Source organism: Panthera leo, chromosome E1, assembly GCF_018350215.1.
Source record: "Panthera leo isolate Ple1 chromosome E1, P.leo_Ple1_pat1.1, whole genome shotgun sequence".
NCBI classification, from domain to species: domain Eukaryota; kingdom Metazoa; phylum Chordata; class Mammalia; order Carnivora; family Felidae; genus Panthera; species Panthera leo.
Window position 1 is genome coordinate 22509154 of NC_056692.1, and position 16096 is coordinate 22525249.

General features: G+C 42.0%; 1 protein-coding gene across 5 annotated transcripts in view; it reads right to left on the reverse strand.

Moving 5' to 3' along the window:
* Window positions 1-16096, reverse strand: part of RFFL (ring finger and FYVE like domain containing E3 ubiquitin protein ligase) — a 66019-nt gene that overhangs the window by 33507 nt on the left and 16416 nt on the right. Inside the window, exons 1-2 of one of the 5 annotated variants that reach the window (XM_042916423.1) lie at window positions 12461-14578; window positions 12072-12214 (exon numbers count right to left, since the gene is read on the reverse strand). The exons of 3 other annotated variants lie outside the window; for them this stretch is intronic. The gene's annotated coding sequence lies outside the window, so the exon portion shown is untranslated. Of the gene's footprint in view, window positions 1-12071; window positions 12215-12460; window positions 14579-16096 lie in introns of those variants that run through there. One more of the 5 variants, XM_042916426.1, reaches the window with a different exon arrangement.

Consider the following 16096-nt stretch of genomic DNA (forward strand, 5'->3'; position numbering starts at 1 on the left):
GCAATTCAGTGGTTTCATTTTATGAAACATATGGATGCAATACGGTGTAAGGGAGGAAAAACCATCATGCACCAGGAAGAATGGCTTAATCCCTAGAAGAAAGATGTGTACCTGTATACAGGCAAGGGCAGTAAAGGACTAGTTAGTTGCCTTACCACCTTTTCAAACCAGAAACAGAGACATCTTTGGTCAAGCTCAAATACTAGAAGTCTTGACTTTTTAACCACACCAAGTTTCAAAACACAGATACACAAAGTTACAGTAAAGACAAGCACATCCTGTTTGCACTTGACTTCCTGTTCTGGGCAGTCCGATCTATTTACTCTGCTGCTGCCTAGCCACAAAACAGGTAACCTTTCATATCTGCCAACAAATGGTTCACTGAACAGCAGTCCACTGACAACATCTGTTCTATGAGTTGGGTTAAAAAAGATTCACCTGAAGAGCACCAAAAAAACAATCATGAGCTCCTGAGCCACTTTCGGTCTCTCCTACGCTTCCTACTGACGCCTGACCTAAATAATAAAAACTGAACACAAACACGCGCTGAGATAAGAAAGTCACGCCTGAAACAAAACGTGAAATATGAAGGCTGGGAAAAGAGCAAGGAAGATTGGAAATGTTTTTATTATTAAACGTGGGTCTCTTTTCAAATGTAGAAGAAACAGGTTTCTGTCGGCCCCAAATCCCCACTGAGCAGATGCCCAGAAGGGAACCACCCGAGTGATCACAACACTTAAAAGGGCCCTTCTGGTGAACACTGCCCCCAACCCAACCTGCTACCAATCTGGGTCTACTTGGCAGCAAAAGCCTTCTGGTTTTACAGACCTGAAGCCTCCATGTGAAGTGAAATTTTCACCGCTTTCAAAGAGTTAGTGGTGTCCCCCACAAGCCACATTCAGTGTTGGGAATAAATGCTGGGCCAACAAATATCCCAGTTTTTATGGACCCATCGATCGGTTAGCCTCCTAGGGTCTGTTTTCTCATCTGGAAAACAGGAAGGCTGAACGACACAAATCCCTAATGTTTCTTCCAGCTGTAGATTCCAGGATTCAACACTAAGAGAGGAAGCTTCTGTGGCTTTTGGCATTATTTCTTTGGTCAAAAAAGACACCTCCAACACCCCACAAATCCACAGTGTGAATACATGCCTTGATCTACCTCTCAAGTACCCAAGGATTCTTTTCCCTTCCCTTGAAATGTGGATCGGAAAGTTTCCCATTTGCAAGCTAAATAACAAACCTTAAGGACTGTGCTCTTTACACATGGTCTTTTTATTAAAATCTTAATGTAGTCACCACTCGGTTCTCATGCTGGTCATATGATTCCTGTACAGAATAAAGCCACAAAAGGATGGAGACAATCTGACCAGCAGCTTGTGGCACTCCCACACAGTGATTGTTAATGGGGAAAAAATGAGGCAAAATCTGAGTAAGAAAAAGGAGTGGTAAAGACAAGTTCGGTGAGTCAGTACAAAGGAAAACACAGCAAGTTTAACAGAAAAGAAAAAGAAATGAGAAAGGAAAAAAAAAAAGGCGGGGCGGGGGGCAGAATCCAAATCAATGAGCAGAAACTTAAATCTTAATTTCTGCTTCAGGAGGGGCGCCTAAGTGGCTCAGTTGGTTAAATGTCCAACTTCAGCTCAGGCCATGATCTCCGGTTTGTGGGTTCAAGCCGGCATCAGGCTCTGTGCTTTGGATTCTGTGTCTCCCTCCCTCTCTGCCCCTGCCCCACTCATGGCTCTGTCTGTCTCTCTCTCTAAGCAAATATTTTAAAAAAAATTTAGTTCTGCTTCTCCATTTACCTATTCATCCAACAGATATCGAATGCCTACTACGTGCAGGGAACTGAATTAGACACTAGAGGAGATACAAAGGTCATCCGGATAAATCTATTCAGTGAGGTTATGGTCTAGTAGGAGATAAAGGCATGTACACAAACTATTGAAATATATAGCAGAAAGTGTACTGTGCCATAAAAGAGAATTCTCTACTATGAGACCCAGAGGAAGGAGTGATTACTCCCAGGGAGGGATCAGACAAAGAGGCTTCACAGGAAGAATGACACTCTAAGCCAAAAGCACAACAGAAAAGCAAGGACACCCAAGTATGAAATCAAGGACACAGAGGTACAGTGAGAAACTGGATTTGATCTGAGCTGTAAGTGGGCATGAAGGGAGGGATGGTAATAATAACAGTTAGCAATCCATAGAGCCACAGCTAAACTGGATAGCTGGACTGGAGCCAGACAAGTATTCCAAAGTCAGACTCAGAATTTGAGTTTAAATCCAGTGGAGAAGGAAGAGGAAGGAGAGAGGGTGACAAGTTAGGAGCTTGGAGGAATCTCATGACCCATAAAATTAAGATAATAAAATTAATGCAAAATCAATGTGTACAGATTAGGACCTCCAAAGAGATACAATGTCTCCCAAACTAAAAGCAAGAAGACAGGAAGACAAAAGGGCTTGGGTGATGGTATTCACATATTTAAATAAAGAATGTGACCACTTTGGGGTGCCTGGCTGGCTCAGTCGGTACAGCACATGGCTCTAGACCTTGGGGTTATGAGTTCAAGCCCCACATTGGGGGTAGAGATTACTTAAAAATAAAAAGAACACAAGCACATCAAAATGTGGTCAACAAACTTAGAAAAACCTAGAAAAAAACAGAGGGGGCCATTTTGAGTCCAGAATAACCCAAGGCAGAGAAATACTTCAACTAGGTGGCACACCATCTTCTCTCCTGTGGGACAAGGTCTGTTCATGAAGCTTAAACGGGAACTGCGTACAGCAGCAGTTAGGGGTATGGGATCTTAGAACTGGAGGGACTGGGTTCCAATCTCAGTTTATCCTCTTACCGGCTTAGAGCTTTGGTTTCTTTATTTATAAACTGAGGATAATTGGCCCACTGGGAGAATTAAATGTCCTACTCTATGCAAAAGCACTCAGTACCAAACTGAGCATATAGTAGGCAATCAACAATCTTTTTTCTTTTTCTTTTTTTTTTTTTTTTAAGTTTATTTACCTACTTTGATGGGGGTGGTGGACAGGAGAGAGGGGAGAGAGAGAATCCCAAACAGGCCCCACAAACCTGGAGATTAAGACCTGAGCTAAAATCAAGAGTCAGACGGTTAACCAACTGAGCCACCTAGGCGCCCCAGGCAATCAATAATCCTAGCTTGTTTTTTTTCTAACTTCCCTCACAAACTATTCTATTATTCCATGCTCATCAAGCGTGGTATTATTAAATTTCATTTCTCAGATCTCTTGATATAGAAAAGCAATACCCTAGCAAAATCCAGAATCCTGTCAATAGGAAAGGCCTCAGTCACTCTAAAGTAATAAGTTGTCATTCCTTTCTGATCACAGACACTGAAGTCTGAATACAGTGCTGTCCCCAAAAGACTGATCATTTCCAGGCACGAAACAAGACAAATGTTGTGCCTTGAACCAGACCTAAGACGTAGTGACCGAAACCCTGAGGGGTCTTCCTGAGGAAACAGATGGCACCCGCTGGGCCGGCCCTACCTAGTGCCACCCTCGATCTACAACAAGCCAGTCTGTAGAATACTTCCCCATACTTCTTCCCCTTCTACCGCTCCATACCCTTCAATCATGCACCACAGTCAAACACTTTCTCTCTCTCTGACCTTCTAGAGGTCAAAGATCCCATCTTATCATCTTTGCATTCTTGCCTCCATATCCCAACATACCTTGCATCAAACAGAACCACATTTATTATAAAAATGAATTTCAAACACAACTTTCTTCGACACCACAATCCATTGTAATCCACCAGTCCTACACCCTGAGGCAGGATTTATTGAAGTCTCTTGATTTACTGAACTCTTATTCTATGGTTTTCTTCCCTTCTAACTCCCCAACCTCTCCACACCTGAGCTACCAAGTATGACAGAAACGTCAGAAGACTTTATTTACTGGGTACCCCACAAATTCATACAACTGGGACCAAGCCACCACTGGCCTCAGAAATCTTTTATTCATCGTTAGTTGATGTCTCCACAGGAACTTTCCAAAGAGCAGTGTTCAGCAGGGTTTGGGACATGGGGCCTGAAGTTAGACAGAACTCACAGTCTTCCTACGTGACCTCAGTCAAGGTGCTAAACTTTCCCAATCTTCGCGTCCACTTCTGTAAAATGGAATCCCTAAATGAGGTAATTAATGCAAGCCCTTAACAACACAAAATGCTCAAAAAGCGGGAACTATTACTGTTTTCTACACAGTAGTACTGTTTTCTTACACAGTTGTGTAAGCCCAACCAATCCCTCTCCCCTCTTCCACGCCTTGGTCGAATAACCAGCAACTGCCTCACCTACTTTACCGAAACAATTCAACAGGGTTCTGACTATTTACTTTGAGGCAGTGGTGGTACCTTGGGAAGAACACGGTGATCAGGCGCGCCGCGCCACTGGTGCCCTACCCTAGATATGGGACCACGTGCTAATCGTTTACCTTTGCCTCAGACTCTTCAACTGCAAAATGTGGATTTCATTTTTAATTTTTTTTAATGTTTATTTATTTTTGAGACAGAGCACAAGGGGGTTGGGGCAGAGAGAGGGAGACACAGAATCCAAGGCAGGCTCTGAGCTGTCAGCGCAAAGCCCGATGGGAGCACAAGCCCACAAAACATGAGATCATGACCTGAGCCGAAGTCAGACAGTCAACCGCCTGAGCCACCCACGGACACCCAAAATGTGTATTTTAAGATGTGAGAATTAAATGGAAAAATATGAAAGAGCCATCAAGCAGACGAGGGGAGGGGGAAAATATGTCAGGTAAGAAGACTTTCAAGCAAAACAGACCTGGCTTCAAATTCCAGTTCTACCACTTAACTAGCTGTGTGACGTCGGGCAAGTTAGTCTCTGGTCCTCAGTTTGTCTGTAAATGGCGGAAATAGCATCACAGGGTTTTGGACAGGTTTAAAACAACGTACAAACTACCTGGTATGCTGATTCCCCACCCCCCTTTCTGCCTCTTCTTTTCTTTCCATCTCAAAAACTCCCCTTTATTCAGTAGACCAGGAGAGCACCATTTCTGACCATCAGTTAAAAAAATTAGCACATCTCCAATATATCTATATGTAATATAGGTGCCCCTACTGTGTTCTTTCTAAAACATAATACTAAGAAGAAATTTCAAAGAGTAAAATAAAAATATTTTTAAAAACTTAGTTCTGGGGCACTTGAGTGGCTCAGTCGGTTTAGTGTCTGACTTTGGCTCAGGTCATGATCTCGCGGTTCTTCAGTTCGAGCCTGGCGTCCGGCTGTGTGCTGACAGCTTAGAGCCTGGAGCCTGCTTTGGATTCTGTGTGTGTGTGTGTCTCTCTCTCTCTTTGCTCCTTCCCCACTCACCCTCTGTCGCTCTCAAAAACAAACGTTAAAAAAAATTAAAACACACAATAAAAAACTTAGTTCTGATGTCTCCTTCCTATACCCCAAAGGAAGTTCTTATATACCTTAGAATCTAGAAATTCATTTTGGAGGTCACTACACTATTAGGCAAACTGTTTAAAAACAAAGATAAATAGAACAGGCTCAGTATAGTTCCTAGCACAGCAACTGGCATAGAGTAGACGCTCGGTAAACACTGGTCCACTAAAGTTTTTATAAACCTGTTTCCACACATATGCTTCTCTGTGCAAGTTTGCACAAGTGGGCTCTCCGCTTAGTCTCCCTTTCTCTCGAACTCCCTACTTCTCCAACAAAGAGTGGTGCTCTGCTTCACCTCCAGGTCACACACTCATTTGTTAGCTCCACTATCTTACCCAAAGCCCTTTCTCCAAGGTCACCAAAGATCTGATGGCTGGACGCATGACTTTTCCCTAAATCCTCCACCTTCCTGACCTCCCTGCAGCGCCATATACCAATGACCTACCCGGGTTCTTCCTTCTGGCTCCTTCTTCCCCTTCGGTTTCCACTGAAAGTGCAGTAGCTAGACTCCCCTTTGACTTCAAAGACCAATCTTTCTCCCAGTCCTTCCTGGCTCCTCCTTTTTGCCCCCTAAGTATCCCCTAGGACTCTGTACTTACCATTCTTCTTTTCCTTCTCTAGTGAATTCTACTGGGTCTTTTCAAATCTATCCTGCAAATATCCCATTCTCACTCTATACATTGCCATACCCTGTCCTACGTACCATTATCTTTCTCAAGAACTAGGGCAAACACCTCCTGACCGGCCCCCTCTTTGCCACTCTCTTTTCTCCACACAGTACTCAGGATCACCTTTCATTTAAAAAACAAAAACAAAAAACAAAAAAACATACTGCTTGTTACTCTCCTGCTTTAAAACCTTCAGTGACTTTCCCACCACCATGCTTATTTTGGTAAAGCTTAGACTCCCCATAGAGCCCACAAAGGCCTGTGTGATATGGGGCCTGCCTTTCTCTCCTGCTTTACCTCGCCCCCCATTGCTGCCCTGTTCCCCCATTCACCTCACCCTAATCCCCTGGTGATCCTCCTTTCAGGTCCTCAAAAAGAAAAGGATGATTTATTGCCCCCCCCCCCCCCCCCCCCCGCCCAGGTCTGCCCACTTGTGGTTCCTTTTAGGCCTGGAACATTCTCCATAGCTCTCTTCACCAAGCTGGCTCCTCTTCAGCGAGACTCGAGCTCACCTGCCCTGTAACACAGTTTTCTGACACACAGTCGGGGCTTGGGGAGTCTGTGTTGAATGAATGGATTCCACAGACTTTAGTCAGATAACTCCCAAATCTAAATATCTGGAATCAGTTCTCACCCTTCAGTGTCAGCACCTGACTTCTAAATGCTTCCTAGATATCCATACCTCAAATTTAGCACAGCAAATACACTCAAAACCAAACCCTTCATCTCCACCCAAACCAGTTCCTCTCATCTTCTAGAATTACATGAGCAATTTAATCTACACCTCCACTTCAGAACCATGAATTTCCCAGTCATTTGCTCCACCTGTCCACAATTCTAATCACCCTTTAAAACTGAATTCAAGTATCACTTCATTCATGCATGCATTCAATCAACCACTTATTCATTCAACAAATACTTGCTGAGTGCCTTTTATGAGGCAGGTACTATGTTAGCTACTGGAGAGCAAAGCAGACATATTTCTTTCTACTGTATATCAGTCAAATAATCACACAAATATTACAAATTGTAAAAACTGTAAACAAAAAATGTTATGAAGGAAAAAGGTGCTAGAAACTATGAGAAAAAATATGCGAGGTTTCAAAAAACATTCCTTAAATGATGTGCTGAATGAATGAGACATAATTTAGCCTAGGCAGACTGGAGGGCAGAGCATACCAGGCGGAGGGTTCAATCAGGTCCTGGAAGCAAGAGGAGACCAGCAGGCCTATCTTAAGGCACCCACCATTCTGCCTTATGTTATACCTATCTGGATCAGTCTTGTTCCCTTCCTCAACCCCCACCCTCATTTTAAGGTTATCTGAGAGAAAGGACATAGACTGTCTCATATGAGCCAACACCCTCCAGGAGATACTGATTAACAGGCCCAGGCCTAGGCCTTAAGAGGCCCTGCAGCTTCCATTATGGCCACCTTGGAAACCAACCACCATGTAAAAGGAGCCTGATTTTGATTAATGAATGATGAGAGACCAAGAGAGTGTCAGAACTCATGGAGGAGAACCAAGATGTCTCAGCTAACAGCTAGCAGAGAGGCCCATGTATATGAGTGAACCCATGTTGGATCTCCCAGTCAAGTCAAATCACATGGAGCAAAGCAATATGCCCTTCTTCCCTGAATATAACTCACAGATTCATAAGCAATAAAATGGTTGCCATTTGAAGCCACTCAAATTTTAAGATGATTTGCTACACAGTAATAGAAAACTGAAATCGTCAGAAATTCAACGCTCTCTTTTAGCAATCATTCAAATGTTTCCCAACTTGGATGATCAAGAAAATCTTCCTCATATTCATTACAATGACTCCTCCTTCAATTTAAGCCCATTTCCTCTTAGATCTTTGAAGTACCAAAGAACAATTAATCAAAACCCCCCTGGCAAAAACTATTCTTATACTTTAAGATGGTAATCAAGCCATCCCTTAGCTTTTCCTTCAGTAGGCTAAAATCATTCCTTTTTTTTCTTAAACTTACAATGATAGGACTTGTTTTTAAACTTTGTAATCATTTTTATCCTCTCAAACATTGGGGCAGTGCGGGCAGGGGGACAGAAATTGGAGGTCACATGCCAGCATCTAACAGAGATTATTTCCTTGCTCTATGGTTCATCGTATTGGTTCAAATTCCACACAGTCCCAAATATGGCATGTTAGCACCACAGAAGTTATTACCCTACAAATGCAATCATATGCTGACATTATTACGAAAACTTTTGGGCTCTTAACGTTCAGCTTACTCCACCTTGTGCTGACTCCCTTCACTCATCAACCTGGTTTCACACTCCATTATTGAAATAGATTTTAACAAATTCTAGATATAGGAAATACAACAGAAAAGCTTGAGGTTGGAGTGGGCACGCCATTAATTTCAGTCAAGGTCTCTAACCACAGTCAAGGCCTTTCTGTAGGTCAGGCGGGCTCAGGGTACCTCCTTCCACCTTGATGGCAACGGTCTTGTAAAAGGCAAGATCTTTAGCACTTGCCTATTGAGCAAAGGCACCTTTTTTTTTTGTAGAACCCAACAGGGTATATTTAACTATAAAGAGACAAACCAGTTGCTTAAAGCAATGTAAAAACACATTTTCTCTCTGAAGTATCACATGAATGTAGGCTTCAATGTCAAATGTAGCTTTATAATCACCAGTAAAATAGGGATAAATAAAGCCCACCCAAAACAGAGTATTGTAGGTATCAAATAAAATGATACAAGGGAAATAATTTTGTAAAGTAATATATAAAAATGGTAGGTGATATTGTAGAACTAAGTTTCAGCAAGCCCAAGAAATATTCAAATCAACTTTGAATGGTTACCTGATGGTTTCAGGTGAAATATATGGAATAGGCACCATGGGCTCAAGTTCATCAAATAGGAACTAAAAAGCTGCCACCTAATAAGAAAGCTTATGAATTTTCTAATACTGCCAAGACTAATAAAAATGTTCGGACTAGTGGTTGGACCCTGGGAACCCACTTCAAACACTGTCTGATGGCGTCAGGATCTAGGCCAGGGAACAGGCTCGGTCAAGGAATTCAACAGTCTACTGGAAGAAACCAAATAATAAACTGTGGAAGTCCAAATAAGGAGGAATAACTCTACTTGAAGAAGGCAGGGAAGGTTTCACATATGAAGTAAGTCTCCTGGGGGATGAGTACTTTGCTAGTCTGAGGGGGAGGCCACCAGAAAAAGACACAGAGTCCTAGAAGAAAGTGCAATAACCAGGGATTCGGAAAATGAGAGAAGTTTGGAAGGGGTTGGACTGGAGAGAAATCACTGGGGACAGGAAGGAGATGAGATAGGTAGGATAGGGTCAAATTGTGAAGGACTTCACCTATCAAGCTAAGTTGGAAACAGGGAACCAATGGCACTCTGAAAACCTGAGAACGAAAAGATTTGATTTGGGCTTTTAGGATGATAACTTTGGCAACAATGTGGAGGAGACAGGAGCAGAGAAAGACCCATGGTAGAGTGGCAAAAGCCCAGTCAAGATTTGATAAGGGGGCAGGAGTGGTGGTGGCACCTGGCTGGCTCAGCCGTAGAGACTCTTGATTTTGGGGTCGTGAGTTTGAGCCCCACATTGGGGGTAGAGATTACTTTTTAAAACAATAAATAAATAAATAAATAAATAAATAAATAAATAAATAAATAAAGTCTTTAAAAAAAAAAAAAAAAGATTTGATAAGGGTCTCAACCACAAGTTTTAAACTCAAATTCCTGGAGGCAAAGTAGGTAAAATGTGACATCTTTAGTATTTAACATCTGGGAGAAGGGTTACCTGTAATCTTTTTTTTTTTTTTTTTAATGTTTATTTATTCTTGAAAGAGAGGCTGAGCGTGAGCAGGGAAGGGGGAGGAGAGACAGAGACAGAGAATCTGAAGCAGGCTCCAGGTTCTGAGCTGTCAGCACAGAGCCTGACGTGGGGCTCAAACTCATGAACTGTGAGATCATGACCTGAGCTGAAGTCGGACGCTTAAATGACTGACTCACCCAGGCATCCCAGTTACCTGTAATCATTGAAGAGTGCAGGCCCTGCCTAAAACTATTTACACACATTTTAAGCCATTGGACTAGTTAAACAAAATGTCTACTTTCTGACCTCTGGTACAGTAATGCAATACAGTGGAAATGAAGGAAAGCCACACATCAAACAGTACTCCAATAATACAATCAAAAGGGTTTAAGCAACCATGGATTTAGCATATTTAGATGATGTGAGGCATTAAAAAGTATGAATAGGAAGACCTGGTAGACATCATTAACAGAGTTCAAACCCACAGCAATACAAGCAGATAACTGATACTGGGTAGTGGAGATAATGTATGTAACAATTTAAGATGCCTTTTGAACACTCTGGTAGGTTTGTCAAGTTGGACAAAGTCTATCAAATTGGAAATAAGGATCTGAAGCGTGGGACAGACAGCCGGTTGGTAAGACATACTGAGGATAGCTGAATTTATGGGTATATTTGAGATCCTTGGAGTAAAGCTACGGGGAAGAGTGGAAAGACACCCAAGGCAAAGCCTTGGAGTATCTCAACATTTATGGGATAGTCAAAAGAGAATATAAAGAAATAATAGAAGGACACTGGAAACTCAGAAGAGACAAGGTAGCCTCAAAGCCAAATGAAGAGGGTTGGGGGTGGCAGGGAAGGAATGGTTCAACACTGCCACATGCCAAGCAGAGATTAAGTAAGGTGGAGGCTAAAACCACAACACTGGGTTTGGTAATCTGGAGTTTACTTGGGTTCTTCAGGAAAACACGAGCAAGGTAATGTGGGTAGAAGCCGAAATAACAAACGGTTTGGTAAGAGGATCAGAGCTGAGGAAGTACACTATAGGTTCTTCCTCATTCTACCCTGAGAACCATGTGCCAAGTAATATGGATAGAAGTCTAAGAAAACAGATGGTGATTCTTGATATACCCTATGGTCAGAGTAAATTCTGTGTTCTCCTGAGTACTCATCCAGTCTCGGTGAATGAGACTTTGTGGAAGAAGTGACTTCCGGGCTAAAGCCAGTAGCTAGGTTAAGTTGGGGCAGGGTGTTTTAGAGACGGCTGGCTTATGTAAAGGCCTTAAAGGCCTTAAAGGCCTGAGGTAAAAAAACATGTGCCACTTGGGGGGAACTGGAAGGAGCAGAAGCAAACTTTGAGAGGGACAACTGCCTAGCATTGAGGCTGAAGACTTAAAAAGGTTAGAAGAGAGGGGCGCCTGGGTGGCTCAGTCAGTTAAGCGTCCAACTTCGGCTCAGGTCATGATCTCACGGTTCATGGGTTTGAGCCCTGCATCAGGCTCTGTGCTGACAGCTCAGAGCCTGAAGCCTGTTTCAGATTCTGTCTTCCTCTCTCTGCCCCTCCCCCATTTGCACTCTGTCTCTCTCTGTCTCAAAAATAAATAAACATTAAAAAAAAATTTTTTTTTTTAAAACAAGGTTAGAAGTGAAGAGCAGGAGGGAGAGAGAATAGTAGTCTGATCAGAATTAGGGATGAGGAGAGGTGCTTCATAGTACCTCAGAAATATGGAAACTCACTGATAAGACAGCGTTCCCTATAATTCGATATTCCCAATGATTAGGTAGATAATAAAATACCTTTGCTTCTCTCTCTTCCTTTAATAACGGTTCAGTTTGACCAAACTGCTTCTCAAAAAACATAGGACAGAAACTATAAGAGCAAAAGATGGATAAAGCTGTAAGCCTGATGTGTTTGGCTTCTCTAAGGTTTCTGTAATAAATGGTCTAATTAGGTCTAAAACCACATCCAGATCCCAAATGAAGTGAAACTTCTCCCCTTCAGACCCCCTCCAAAGGACTGAAGGACTGACTTTAAGACACCCAAACTTAAGGCATTAACGAACTTCTGAGACAAAGGACTGGCCCAGTTCGTCCTGCAGCTCAGTCTAGCTGATGAAAATGAAACTAAGAGAAAACAGTCTGGGGTTACCTGGTTTTGCCTGTTTCAAAACATTACCACAGCAGAGAGCAGGCTGCCTCCAGTTCCTGCCGCTGAGGTCCTTGGAGCCATTTCAGATGAGCTCATCTCAGGAGCCAACAGCAGCAGCTTTCAGGCAGAGTGAATGGTGCCGCCTGGGGACGTATCTTTGGTAAGCGAGATTGCAACAGAGCAGGCGGTTTACCCAGGGCAGTGCTGACTCATGCTAGGCAAAACTCCTCTTTCCCAAACAACCCAGCCTGAGCCAACCACAATCAAGTGCAACCTCGAAAAAGAAGAGGCGCCCCACTGATTTTTTTTTTTTAATCCAGTGCTGATTACCAGGGGCAGCTTCCTCATGGCCCTCCTGCTGGTCGATCGGCTGCCTCTGGAGCCCTTACCTGGGAGGCTCCAGTGGTCACTTTCCAAAGTTTCATTTGAGAACTGCCCGGGGCTCAGGGCAGCAAGATTACAGAAGGTAGCAGGTTCACAGCCCTGAAGATTTCTCCAGAGTGGCTGATAAAGAAGTCACTTTGCATTTACAAATTAGAACATCTGGGTCAGAGGACTCCGGAACTTGCCCAGTCATCCTTAGCTGGTCAAATCATCAGAGTGAATTTCTGTCAGCCAGGACCAGGCTCACTCTTCTTTTTCCCTACTAGGCCTTCTCTGACCTTTCTATTTCCTTAGGCAATTCAAAATCTCAAATTAAGACAGAAATAACTGAAGGCTTTTTTGTTTAATCAGCTGCCACACACAGCTTAAGCTACATTATCCACCATCACACCTACCAGATGCTTAAGGAATACAGGAGTGTGTGAAAACTGTATTACCACTTACATTTAAAAATCCCTAAATCTAGGTCGATTCTCATTTATTGGCCAGCTTATTAAATAATCAATTCTAGAATGACTGGTTCATCAAAGCTATTAATTATTATTGAATTTGCCCTGCCCAGCTAGAACGGGCTTTGGTGCTATACCAAGAAAACAAAAGATTAAGCCCTTGCTTTCTGTGTTTTCTCATTTGATAAGAAAGAAACGAGATTTCGTATCAGATCCTTCTGTTGCCTGCTCAAAATTTCCCACGGCTACCAGCTCTTCCTTAGCATGGGCATTCAAGGCTCCCATTGCAAGCCTTGTCCATCCTTCAAGGCAGATCCCACATGCTATGAACTCTGGATGTAACTACCAGCCCAGCCTGTCATTCAGTAAATGTTATTAGGTTAATTAAAATGTATGTGCAGACCGTCAGATTTTGGGTTTAATAACTATGCTACTTAATTCTATTCCTTTTCAAGGGTCTAGTTAAAGAAAAAAAAAGTTATTTATCCAACTTGCTTAGTTCCCCTTAATTACATTATTCCAGTAGGCTAGCCACACTGGGCTTTATAAGGTTTTATAAAATGTTCTCTCTTTTATTTCCTCCCTTTCAGCATTTTCTTTTTCAGAAAATGGCTGTTTAAAAGAAGTTTTCCTACAGTATGTGTTAATTAGTTCTTTTCAAATGATAAAAGCATTTTACAGCAGCTGATAACCATTATCTCATGGACCACATTTTAAGAAATATTTCTGTAGTTGATGATAAACAACATTCTGGTATGGAGCAACTTTCAAGGTTCATACAGTAATGGACAAATATGAAACCTCTTTTGGAAAAAACATTGTTAGAGGCTTCTGGCTCATTCTATATTAGTAACTGTAAAAAAGGAAGAGAAAATTCAGATGGTACTATACCCAGGAAGTAAATGTAAATTATATAAACAGCAACACGGGGGCCAGAAGCATGAGAATCTCCTAATTCTGCTAAAATAAACACCATTAGCAGGTGAAGAGAAATATGGCAGATTATCATTTCCCGGTTTGGGATTCTGTACAGTTCCAATCAGTTTCCCCAAAATATAACCATACATACCCATCCCAGTTCCTTCTTTTAGACTGGAAAGGCTGAGGATTACACTGATTTAGGGCTTTCAAAAGATGCTAAATCTGAACAAATGGCTTCAGGCACTTGAAGTTTTATGAGGTTATATGAAAACTAGGAGGTTATATGAAAACGAGAAATAAAAAAAATAATTGTGGCTTTGTGCTTATTAAGTTCTCTCAATGCATTATGTTAAAACTCAGACAAGTTATTCCTCACCTAAAGGTACATTTTATGGGTGGTCACAGGAGAGATTGTGTGTGTGTGTGTGTGTGTGTGATATCTGCACACACTCACACTGCTTTTCTCGAACAGGAATATGTAATGCTATTTATAGGCCCCCCCCTTTTTTTTCTGCAAGAGATCTTAACGTTACAAATGTTAAGTAAGCCAGGTGTCAAAAGAGAAAAAAAATTCACATCTCTGGATTCTGTCATCTTCCAAATCCATAGAGAATTACCAAATACATACAAAAAGATATGGGAGGATACACACATCAGGGAGGGAGCTGCAATGGGAGATCCAGGAGGTATTTTTAGTTTCGCGAGAATTTTAATTTTTTTGTTTTAACAAGGAACACATATTCAAGTATTGGTAATTTATTTTTTAAAAAAAATTTTTTTAATGTTTATTTTTGACAGAGAGAGAGACAGAGCATGAGCGGGGGAGGGGTAGAGAGAGAGAAGGAGACACAGAATCAGAAGCAGGCTCCAGGCTCTGAGCTGTCAGTACAGAGCCTGACGCGGGGCTCGAACTCACAGACTGTGAGATCATGACCTGAGCTGAAGTCAGATGCTTAACCGACTGAGCCACCCAGGCACCCCAAGTATTGGTAATTTAAAACTGGGTTAAACGTTTTACCATTTATTAACTAATCTTTTCCCTTTCTCACTTTTTTCCTCTTGTCATCTCCCTTTTACCTACTTTCCCCTCCCCAACATCCTAAAGGATACTGCACATTTATTCTTTTCAACAAAATTAATCTTATTAATGTCCATATCCTTTCTCTTATGGAGAAGAGGTTGAATTGATAAATCCAAGTCTCCAGAAACCAGTGGCTGCCTCAGCTTGTTGAGTATTAGGGACATTGCCAAATTCTCATCTTTGGAGTTCTAGGATCTTCTAACCTTTTTTAAAAAACTAGAGTACCTCCCCTTCAAAAAAGACAGATGAGCATCAACCAAACATCTATCATCTAATAAATCACAGAAATTAAATGTGAAAAATCAGTAAATTTTAGGATACTCAAGAATCCACTCTAGGGGTACTTAAGAATCCACAGGGGTGCTTACTGAAAATAATTCTTTCTCATCTGAGTCCCTCAGACATTCTGGATTAGCCCAAGTGGAGAGGCCCAAGAATCAGAATTTTCAATCATCTCCTGCTCCCACGTGATTCTGATGCAGGTGGGACTCAAATATTTTGAGATACCAGTCATATAGCTATGTTCCCCGAGCACTGTTTACAATAAAATGAAAAGTTGTGTTTCAAAGACCACCAAAATGAGCCACAGTCTCCCTGAGTATGCCACAGACATTAGTCCTCTTACCCACAAGAATCACCAAGTATACAACAACTGAACTGTATTTATTTTGTCAACTGGACCATTATTTTCTTCAAGCCTCCAGAGACAATTATTACCCTAACTACTCTTAAGGATTTTAGCTGTCACCCACAGTCGTTATACTGAGACACTTTCACACCTGGGATGCAGTACAAGGGGCTTAATGGAATTTTTATGGCTGTAAAGATTAAAGTTCACTTGACTCAACAGAATAGTCAAATAAAACAAAGGATAAAATCTCCCAAAAGGCACAGGTTGAAAGTAGAGGCTTTTGACTTCCTGATGAGGCAGTTTTGCCCAGAAATTCAAACCATGGGATGCTATATAGCTCATATGTCTTGAGAGTACCCAAATGCCAACTTATCACCATAGCATCAGCCAATGCAGGCTTACTGTAACATTTGGAAGCACAAACCTCCTGTATAAAATGGCCTCTCCTGGGAGACAGAGGCTGTCGCCATGCCGGGGATCATTCCATCTTGGGGCCAGAAGGACCAGGCAGTCCTTTTAATCTTTAACGAGCCACTTTCATGTTCAGGTGTGGGAACCT